This window comes from Macrobrachium nipponense, chromosome 25, assembly GCF_015104395.2.
Source record: "Macrobrachium nipponense isolate FS-2020 chromosome 25, ASM1510439v2, whole genome shotgun sequence".
Lineage (NCBI taxonomy): Eukaryota > Metazoa > Arthropoda > Malacostraca > Decapoda > Palaemonidae > Macrobrachium > Macrobrachium nipponense.
Genome location: NC_087214.1, coordinates 4,169,070 through 4,180,557, shown reverse-complemented (window position 1 = coordinate 4,180,557; position 11,488 = coordinate 4,169,070). Strand labels below are relative to the sequence as shown.

At 37.4% G+C, this 11,488-nt stretch overlaps 1 long non-coding RNA gene across 6 annotated transcripts in view; it reads left to right on the top strand.

The window, feature by feature from the left end:
* The first annotated feature begins 583 nt into the window (after positions 1-583).
* Positions 584-11,488, top strand: part of LOC135199262 (uncharacterized) — an 11,930-nt gene continuing 1,025 nt past the window's right edge. Inside the window, exons 1-7 of one of the 6 annotated variants that reach the window (XR_010310998.1) lie at positions 584-684; positions 1,831-1,922; positions 2,252-2,336; positions 3,640-3,693; positions 5,116-5,212; positions 5,375-5,419; positions 8,186-8,243. This is a non-coding gene — a long non-coding RNA (uncharacterized LOC135199262). Of the gene's footprint in view, positions 715-903; positions 1,029-1,830; positions 1,923-2,251; positions 2,366-3,621; positions 3,694-5,115; positions 5,213-5,374; positions 5,420-8,185; positions 8,244-11,488 lie in introns of those variants that run through there. The other 5 variants (XR_010310999.1, XR_010311000.1, XR_010311002.1 and 2 more) reach the window with 5 other exon arrangements.

The following is an 11,488-nucleotide window of genomic DNA, read 5'->3' as shown; positions in this document are numbered from 1 at the left end:
GTATAATTGTTTTTCAAAATTTTGTGTGTGTATATTTATGGGTTCAGGTTTCATTTCTGTGTGAGGACATCTTCAAGTAAGGGTGACGTAATAGAAAAAATTCACTCAACTTCTTAAACATTGCCATCATATTAGGTAAGGGCTTAGGCTAAACATAGAATATTTTTATTTTCATTGCCAACATATTAGGTAAGGGCTTTGGCTAAACATAGAATAATTTTTATTTTCATTTTAGCTTGCAAAAAACCACATCGAGTAAGTTTACGCAAAACACTTTTCAGAATCTGACAGCTCCTAACTTGAGCTGGTATTCTGCTTGTAAGTATAAACTGTATTATAAAAAAAACTATGTTCTTTCTCAACCCATCCCCATTTGGTATTTATATATATGTTTATATATAATTATATATATATATAATATATATATATATATAATATATTATATATATATATATATCTATATATATATTATAATATATATATATAAATATATATATATATATAGATATATTCTATATCTAAAATAATATAAAATTAGTGAAAATATTTGTTACAGCACACTTCTTGAATTTCAGCTAATGTTTCTCTGCTTTGATTTCATCTGGTATGTAGCACCTGTGGGAGACCAGCGGATAAACGGGAAGGTCGTCCCAGGCAATAGAATAATCAGAGCCAGGTGGCAACGTGAGGTTCTGAAGACATCTCAAGTTTAAGGTTGATTGCTTGGTGAAAGTCGAGTCACAGATTACCTGAAGGAACAGCTACAGGAACTGAATTAGAATAGTCGTTAGTTCCAATCAAGCAAGACCCAAACCAAATTCAGTCCAGCCGAACCCCCCACCCCCCTCCCCCCTTTAATAATTCAGACTTTCTTGGGTTGTTATAAATGTTGGAAAAAAGTATGCTTACCTTTCATTCCTGCTTGTTTCCTGGTCAGAATTACTGGAGATATTTCTAAATGGACGTTGTCTAACTCCACCCCCTTGAAGTTGTTTGTTGCAGAATTTGCCAATTGTTCAACTTAAAGGGTAGGGGTTCACTATCTAACCTTTTATCACTTGAGTTTGGTCTTTTCATATTTTAAAGCCTTACTCTATGATAATTCTAATGGCTAACCTGCATATTTCAAAATGTCAGCCATTTCTCTCTTGGTAGCTTGTTTTCTTAATATTGTAACTTTTCTTACTAATTTTCACCCTTTCCACTTGATGTTAATAATAATAAGGATTATTATTTCCAGACCTCCTGAGTCCTGTTTAGATATAAGTTGAATTTTTTTTTTTTTTTTTTTTTTTTTTTTTTTTTTTTTTTTTTTTTAAACTCGAAACTAAATAAACAGACACCATTCACGAAACTCCATATGAGAATGCACAAACTATACAAAAACTTCACTAAGTAATTACGCTTTTATCAGTTTATTTGGGAAATGTCCTCACTGCTGTTTACTTACCTTTGGCCTGAATTTCCCACATGGTATATTTCATTTTTACCATTTTCGTAACGACTTACAGTTTTTCCGTTAGTCTTTATCTTCCTTTTTGAGGACATACGGATTGTCCCTTATCAAACGACGTAGCTGCACTGGAGTCTTATCACATCACCCGTCTTTGTGTCTATTGATTTTCAGACCTTGCATAACTCAAATTAATGTGATTAATTTATTTTCCTTTTTATGAGTTTCATTAAAGTCGTCCTGGTTTTCTGAGATTTAATTAATTTTTTCTTATGCAGTTCTGTTACCTTGACGTTCAGTTGTTATATTCCGTGTTTTCTCTTCTCGTTGCAAGCTACCTAACTATGGTGTTAACAATAGTTTTTGTTTTGTTTTAGAATGATGGTGGAACTGATATTAGGTGAGAGTTCGGGCCTTACTGTCTTGGACCATGGGCTCGTTATGAGGCATGTAAGGAGGCAACTGCCAGGTAAGTCTCTCTCTCTCTCTCTCTCTCTCTCTCTCTCTCTCTCTCTCTCTCTCTCTCTCTCTCTCTCTCTCTCTCAGATGAGGGTGTATAAGATGTGACGTGGAGAGCATCTTTTCAAAGATGTGAAGGGGGACTGCAGAGACTTATGGCTTAGGCTTCGTACCTCCCTCACAGCCGTTACCTGATTCTCTCTCTTCTCTCTCTCTCTCTCTCTCTCCTCTCTCTCTCTCTCTCTCTCTCTAATATGTATTTATATATATAATTAGTGAAAATATTTGTTACAGCTCATTTCTTGAACATTAGCTAATGTTCCTCTGCTTTGATTTCAGGATGTGGTATGTAGCACCTCTGGAGACCAGCGGATAAACGGGAAGGTCGTCCCAGGCAATAGAATAATCAGAGCCAGTTGGCAAAGTAAGTTTCTGAGGACACCTAGAGGCAAAGTAAGTTTGAGGACATCTCAAGTTTGAAGGTTGATTGCTTTGTAAAAGTCGAGCCACAGAATACCTGAAGGAACGGCTGCAGGAACTGACTGACTGACAGTGCATTGTTTGGAAACTGAATAAGAATAGACTGGCAGTGCATTCTTTAGAAACTGAATAAGAATAGAAGTAGTCCATTATGCAAGACCACAAAATTCAGCAGACCCCCTTTCCCTTTTAATAATTCACTTTCTTGGTGCCAAAAGTGTGCGAAAAAGTATGCCTACCTTTCATTCCTGGTTGTTTCTTGGTCAGCATTTACCTGGAGACATTTCAAAATTGACCCTGTCAAACACCACCCCGTTGAAGTTGTTTGTTGCAGAATTTGCCAGCGTGCAACTTTGAGGTAGAGGTTCACTATCTAACCCTTTATCACTTTTGTGTTTGCTGCTTTTAAATATTTTACAACCCCTTCTCTCACAAATTGGCCGTCGCGTGTGGTATTTGAGCTCTTATGTATTTTCTTGTATACTTTTTTCTTGTTTCTGTTATGGTGTTTTTTGCTATTACATGACTAACATCATTTTCGTATGTATACAATGTACCACAGTATACGGGCTAGGAGAGTACCAGTACTATGGTACTATGTAGGTCAGACGAAAAAGAACAAAACCTTTTGCACTTAATAAATAAGAGTTTCGCTTTATTAAATACAATACACAGTCATTTGCTTTATTGACAGATAAATACATAGTGAACTGTGCTGTCTTTATGTTGACGTCCGTCGTCTATAGAACTGATGTGAAAGGCGATTTGAAAACATCACTTTGGCGCCAATTTGCGTTGAATCGAAATTTTTGCTTTTTTAAAACTTTTTTCCAAGCTCGCGTTAAACACACACACACACACCTACTACTACTACTACTACTACTACTACTACTACTACTACTACTACTACTAGAGGTATTAAAGATAAGCCAATGAAGATTGAACTTAATAATGATTTATGCGTTGAGCTTTGGGTGAAAGAGAGCTGTCGGAAGTAATTCTTATAAGTTAAAATAAATCAGGAATTACCCAAAATGATTAAAACTAAAGTAGATAATGTAGGGCATAAGGTTTTGGGAACGTCGTTCAATGCGAGACCATATTTTTGTGGTTTGATGGCTTTCCTTTATGATATACTGTATCTATGCTTCTGATGTATTCTCAGGGTGTTGCTGTATTTATGGTTCTCATCCTCCATCCTTTGGTTATTACTCTTATAAAAGCATCAGCTTTTCCTTCCTCCCCAGGATGTTGACAGAGTCGTCGTAGGGTCGGGGTGGACCGTAGAGGGGGTTATATTAGTAAGTAATCAGAGTGTTTAGCCAGTCTTTAGGGTTTTAATAAATGTTTTTTTAATCATTGTGTAAGTAATCGGTGAATGGTTAGTTTGTCTTGTGAATGTTATTGTTTAGGTTAAGTATTCAGTGAGTGTTTAGAGTTGAGTAAAAATGTTGAGTAGCAATCAGTGAATGTTTAGTGAGCTAAGTGTTTAGTGAATTAATGTTTGATAAGTATGTTTAGTGAGTATTTAGAAATTAGTGAAAATGTATTGCCAGTGTTAGTGTTTAACGTATGTTTAGTGCATAAGCAATCGGTAAGTGATTAGGCTTTAGTGAATGATTAGTGAGTATGCCAGGCTAGTGTTTAACGTATGTTTAGTGCATAAGCAATCGGTAAGTGATTAGGCTTTAGTGAATGATTAGTGAGTATTCATTGAATGTTTGGTAAATGTCTTATGATTAGTCGTGTGTGGTTAGCGAATGTTTAGTGTGTATTTTTTGTATAGTGAGTAATGAATAGATGTTCATTCACTGTTAATCGAGTGTTTAGGGTTTTAATGAACATTTGGCACTTAGTGAGTATTTAGCATTCAATGAGGGTTGGGTTTAGTGTGTAGTGATTACTTTGTGGATGTCTAGTGCTAAGTGAATGCTTAGTAATTGTTTGATGTTTAATGAAGTTTAGGAATAAGTGAGTGTTTAGTAAATGGTTACTGGGTGTTTGAGGTATAGTGAAGTGCTTAGTGTTTTATGAGTATAGTGTGCCTAGTGTATAGTAATTGTGTCTAGTGAGTGTGATTTGAGTAGTAACTGGATTTTTATTGAGTGAAAGTGCATTGTGAATGTTAGTGTTTAGTCAATGCACTTTACTGTTTAGTTAGTCCTATTATCCACCTGGACAATTTGAGAGCTCCCCTGTGGTGTATAGCTGTTGGGAGATGTTTATACATGTATAGAGGTAGGGATATTTGGTATTCATTGCCCCTCTGAATATCTTTTTGAATTAGTTTTTAAGTTGAGTACCACCATGATTATTTATTTAAGAGGTTTAAGGTATTCCTTACTTTATCATATGCAAGATTAAGACCACTGCTTTATTTTATGCAAGGTTAGGACCACCACGGTTAGGTAGGAGGTTTAAGGCTTTTCTTACTTGGATCATACGCCGGTGAGCAGAGTTTGGGTTTGGAGCAACTGTGGGAGAGGTTACAATATTTAATTTGGTGTTGCTTACCAAACTCCCCCCCCCCCCCCCCCCCCCCCCCCCCACCCCCCCCCCCCCCCCCCCCCCCCCCCCCCCCATAGGTCATTGAATATGAAAAAAAAAAAATTTTAGTCTCTCTCTCTCTCTCTCTCTCTCTCTCTCTCTCTCTCTCTCTCTCACACATATAATATGCCTATATTTGGCCTCCCTCATTTTTTAATTGCCTTTTCTCTTCACAGTTGAATATAAAAAAAACCGTTGGAAGACCAAGGGCCTTGATATCAAGTCTGCCTAATGCGAGTAGGCCTATAATAATAAATCCCCTTTCATTCAAAGGTAAGAAACAGCGTAGTTTATGGTATTTAAGCTCTTGTACATTTTCTTATAGTATAGGTTATTCATGTTACTGTTATGAAGGTTTGCTATTACATGACTAACTTCACTCGGTAATAATCGAACATCACTCTATTATCAAAAGTATTGCGCTTCTGTTGACAGTTTCCTACTTACGGGAAGGAGGAGAACTTCACGCACGCATTAAATGTAAGTTCGAAGTATAATCAATTTTTTTTTCTAATAATTTTTCTGCAATGTCTGCTGTGTTCATTTCTCTCACATATTTAAAATCATTTGTATATGTGTGTATATACTATTTAAAAATATATGTATTTAATGAATTAAATAGATTAGCGTGATATTGGGAATACGCCATTCTTTTAGGGTAACCCTATGACCCGGGAAGTGTGGATTTTTTTGTCTGGGTATTCTTGAATGCCTTATGGCTGATTTGTGTTCAGAATTAGCAAAACGGGTCAGCATTCCTTATAGTGATTTGTGTTCAGAATTAGCAAAACGGGTCAGCATTCCTTATAGTTATTTCCTGTACTTATGCGTTCTCTCTCTCTAAGTTGAGAACTTGAATTAGTTTTATTGTGTGTGAGAGAGAGAGAGAGAGAGAGAGAGAGAGGAGATGAAATGGACCGAGTTCTCTCTGTCTCTGAGCAGCAATCTTTTGTGATGCCTTCGTCGGCCAGTCACCAACCACAATCGTTTCCGTTCTACAACACAACCCCGCCCCCGTTCCCCCTCAGACTTGAGACACCCCTGAACACGTGCTCAGCCAAGAAAGTTGAAAGTACCTAGAACTAATATTGTGACAGAATTCAAGATTCGAATGAATTTTTCTCATATTTAAACCATTCTTAGAATTCAAGATTCGAATGAATTTTTCTCATATTTAAACCATTCTTATCAGTTTGATGAACATCTAAATCGTGCATTTATAACCTACATCTCAAAAGGAGACAGACAGACGAAGCAGTTTTGTTTTCTGTTGCCATATTTGGTATTTCAAACTTAAATTTTTTTTTTTTTTTTTTTTTTTTATTTCACACTGGGAGCAACGGTGCAACGGTGTCATAATAACTGTTCACTGGTCACCGTACACAGTAGCCCATTTCCTACACAAGTTAACGTATAATTATATAATTAACAAATATGCACTTCAAGAAAACCCTGACACAAAACGTACATGCATGTGCACATGCCAATTGCTGTTGACCTGATTTTACCTGTAATCGTTTTTGTGATTTCATGGTTTAGTCGTTATTGTTATTCAGAAGATGAGGAAACCCATTTATATAGAAACTTCCAAAGATTATCATCACTATTATAATTATTGTTAATATTATCCAAAGATTATCGTCATTATTATAATTATTGTTAAACCAAACAAAAACTTCTTTCAGTTTTCTTCTGAAGATTGAAAAAGAAACCCACAAAATCACTTTGTAACTTGTTTACTTCTGTAAATACTTGGAAGTAAACAAGTTACAAGTGATTTTGTGGGTTTCTTTTTCAATTATTGTTAATAATATTATTAGCTACAGCAAGGGAAGAGGTGTAAGGTTAAACTTTTAGGTTTTACTTGTGGACGGATGAGAACTTTTGTTTGGGGGGAGGGGGGGTTTTGGTTGTTAAGGTGGCTATTTTCCTATGAGATAAATAGGGTAATATGATAATAATAATAGTGTAATATGATAATGTCAGGTATTTCCTTTCTTAAAACTAGAAACTGAGTGTTGGTTGTATGTTCATCCAATAGATGGCGTTGGTTCTGTTCGTTATTTTAGTGTCCTTGGTATTACTTATTGTTTACTATTGATTTACTTTCCAAGTGATAGATAGGCAGCCACTACCTTACGAACCTCGCAACCTTTCACATGACATTCTACCTTGCCTTGCCTTGCCTTGCCTTGCCTTGCCTTGCCTTGCCTTGCATTGCTTGACATTATCTTACCTAATGGTGTCTTGTCTGTTTGACATCTTGTCTTAACTTGTATGACCTGTGGATGTACCATTTTACTTACCTGTTGCAAGATCTGTCATCATGGATCTACCATCTTCAGCCATCTAGATAATTTCAAGAGTGTACCCACATTCCAACCTACGTGTCATCTATTACTATTATCCACATTCCAACCTACGTGTCATCTATTACTATTATAAGTTATTCTATTTATTGTTAATTAAAAAAAATTATAATTCTTTTTACTTAATACCAGTCTAGCCAAAGTGTTAGGTAACAAGCGCCTAATATATTTCCATCTATGCAAATAAAAGCTTGACAAATTATAATAAACTTCATTTCTACAGTACTTTGAGTCTATGTCGGTCTACAGTGAGGACAGTGTCCTTATAGTTAGTGTTTTAAAGCCTTATTCCAACCGGAATTTAGCTGCTAGATTGGATTCCAACTGGGATTTTAGGTACTATACTACATTGCAACCGGAATTTTAGGTACTAGACTGGATTGCAACTGGAATTTTAGGTACTTGATATAATTTTAGGTTTAAACCATTTCTCTCTCTCTCTCTCTCTCTCTCTCTCTCTCTCTCTCTCTCTCTCTCTCTCTCTCTCTCTCTCTCTTATTCCGACTTTACCATACTCTAGTCAGATTAGTGTTTAATTTCGACTTTACCATAAAATATCAAAATAAGCCTATACATCTTTAGAAAGCTTTTTATCCCCTTGGACTTATCTATTATGGTTATGCCTATATATATGATAAGCAGTTTTTGACTAGGAAAAATAGCCCAGTAACCGGGATCAGTTGATGCAGTGTGCGATGCAATGTGGATGTTAGGTATAGTTTAGTCGTCAGAGGTCGTGTTAATGGTAGGTAGTTATCGTTATGTGAGAGAGAGAGAATGAATGAAATATAAAAGTGAGGGAATTTAACATTTGCCAAACAGGGCGCTCACGATTATGTCACTTAGTAATTTTTAAAATATGATGTTTCCTTTTTAGGGTTGTAGAGCTTCGCCCTCAAGACTACTGGAGGGAGGACTGCACGCACTCATTCAGTGTAAGTTTAAGTGATCCAATTATAATAATATTTTCCAATCATGTTCGCAATGTATGCTGTGTTCACCACACAATCTCTTCGTCTTCCCTTCTTCTTTTACCCCGCACTTGCATTTCCATCGTATGTCTTCCAACATGATGTTCTTCTCTTCGTAACAGGTGTCCAAACCATTGAAGCCTTCCCTCCTGTATTTTCTTTGATATTTTAACTATCTTTGGCGACAAATAATCAGGGGGTAGTGGAAAGGTTCCACCTAACCCTGAAATCTATTCGTAAAAAAGTACTGCTATGAGCAAGGAGAGGATTTGGGATAAAGGGCTTCCCTTTGCTCTTTTTGCTATACGTAATCATCCAAATTGTTCCACGGGTATCTCTGTTCGAGTTGATTTTTGGATACTAAACTATGTGGTCCTCTAGAAATTTTCCTTGAATTGTTGACATAAAGAATTGATGAGAGTTTAATCATAAATAATTGAATGTGGGCGAGTTCTTTGAGGACCTGAGAAGGAGATTATCGACAGCCTGGAAATTTGCCCAGCATCATTTAGAATTGTCTAGGGCGTCAATGAAGGGAAATTATGATAAGAAAAGTAAGGCACGTTCGTTTGAGCCAGATGAGGTTAGGTAGTGAGTACGTACAAACGCGGACAATTTTCTGGAACCTTGGAAGGTACACTGGAAATTATCTGATGTTAAAATATGAAGTGGAAGCTCTTGGCACCAAACGGAAAGTGCCGGATATTCCATATCTAGACAAGCAAAGTCCTTATCGATTAAATCCATTAAAGCAAGATATTTTCGAGGAGGAGATAAAGTTATGTTGGAGCATGATTTAAATAGATCTTCGGTAAGTCCTTGAGTTCACCTTTGAACTTGGTAAGAAACCTGATGGGCAGTTTCGCATGTGTATGGACTTCTGCAAGGTCAAGGTGAATATTAAGAATGACTTTCCCTTTGCCACGTATCGAGGATTGTCTTGATCGGATAGGGAACTGCTAAAAAAGGGGGTTATTGGCAGGTTCCCCTATCTAATTTACGCTTTTGTTACGCCCCCTTGGGCTTTACAAATGCAACGTAATGCCCTTTGGGATGAGGAACCCAGCATTTGATGAACAGTTATATGTGGTAAATTTTGACTGTTCCCCAGGAAGGATTGGTGGTAGTGGAGGCGAAATAAATCAAATCGCCTATTAATCTCTCTTCGTGACTACGATAAATATATTAACCCAGGATGTCGGTGAGCATTCTGGAAATTGTGTGGTCCTGGGTGGGTTCCCTGACACAGTGGTTTCTGCTGGAAGTAAGTGCATTCTTCCCAGGGTATCACAAGGTGACAGAATTGGCAGTGGTGGAAAAGCTCCCCATCCCTTCAGCTTACAGAATGAGGATAAACTAAACTCCGTAGCAATTATTACTCAGCTTACAGAGTGAGGATAAATTAAACTTGAGTAGTTTAGAGGTATTGGTGGGTCTCCAAGTAGTTTAGAGGTAGAGAGACCCGTAGTTTAGAGGTAGAGACCCGGGTCTGTAGGTGGTGGTGGAAGTAGTATTAGTTTTGTAAATCTGATAATTAATCCTGATTGTGACTATAAGTTATATTGAAGCTCTGAAAGCTGAATAGAATTAAGAAAAGAGGGTACGGATGATTTAATAAAACCAAGGTGCTGTGAATAGAGGTTTGATGTAGGGTTAGTCGTCCTAGTGATTGTGGTACCTACAAAATATCAGAATGATGATGTCCTTAGGTTAGCACATGAGGAATTACTAAAGCCCCTTTGCATACAAATCCTGCGATTGGAGATCCTTTTGCACCTTTTGCAGTGTGTGTGTTGTGGTTGGGCCATTTCCCAGAATTAAATCTGGATTTACTCATCTTTGTTCATAAGCAAATAAACCTTCGGTCTTGAAAGTTTAACTATATTGGACTGTCAGGTTTCCTGAACTTTTCGTATGAGGAAAATTACAGCAAAGGTGATTTCCAGGTATGGGTTGCCTCGTAAAATTCAAACAGATTGTGGCACGAATTTCACGAGCAAGATGTATTTCGGAATAAATGTGCTGAAGTGGTCATTGCATCAGCACATTACCAGTGTACCTTGCCACCCAGAGTGTCAGGCCTAGTGGAAAGGTCCCACCAAATTCTTAAATTTGAGTTGATTTTTTGGACACACAGTACGTGGTCCTCTTGAAATATTCCAGGAATTGAATCATAAAAAATTAAATGTGGGTGAGTTTGTTAAGGACCTTGGGGAGATTATCAGCCGCCTGGAAATTTTCCCAGGATAATTTAGTCGTCTCAGACCTCGATGAAGGAAAATAATGATAAGAAAATTAAGGCACGTTCGTTTGAGCCAGGTAAGTTTCTTTAGGTAGAGAGTACAGACTGACAATTTTCCGGCCTAGGTATTATAAGGGGCCTTGGAAGATACCCCGTAAATTGTGTCTGATGTCAACTATGAAAAGGAAGCTCCTAGGATCAAACGAAGTGCTGGATATTCTATATCAAAATAAGGCAGTCCTTTTTGATTAAGTTCCTCGCTGGACCAGTGGTTTTCGCGCTCGGCTGCCAATCCGGTGGTCTGAGGTTTGATTCCCGGTTCGTCCAACGCGGTATCAGAGGAATTTATTTCTGGTGATAGAAATTAATTTCTCGCTATAGTGTGGTTCGGATCCCACAATAAGCTGTAGGTCCCGTTGCTAGGTGACCAACTGGTTCCTAGCCACGTAAAAATATCTAATCCTTCGGGCCAGCCCTAGGAGAGCTGTTAATCAGCTCAGTTGTCTGGTAAAACTAAGATATACTTAACCTTATTGATTAAATCCAGTAAAGCGTGTTGTTGTCGAGTGGGAAATTGATTAGACCTTCGGTGAAGTCCTTGTAGTTACTCGATACCGCAAGGTCAATGCTAATACTAATACTCCCCTTGCCACGTATCGAGGACTTTTAGTCGGATAGGGCCTGATAAGTTTATAACTAAATTCGATCATTTAAAGAGGTTATTGCCAGGTTTCCCCCTATCTTGATCGAGCTCGCGGATATCTTTGTGACGCTCTTTGGTCTTTACGAATGTAACGTAATGCCCTGTGGGATGAAGAAATTTGGTAATTTGCCAAGGGACAAAAATTTCAATGGTATACTTAATGTGAGAGATACTTGTTACAAAACTCACAACAGTATCGATGTCTTAACGGTTGTAAGTAATTTTTTTCTCTCTTCTCACCTCGCCCTTCTCATTTCTTCTTCG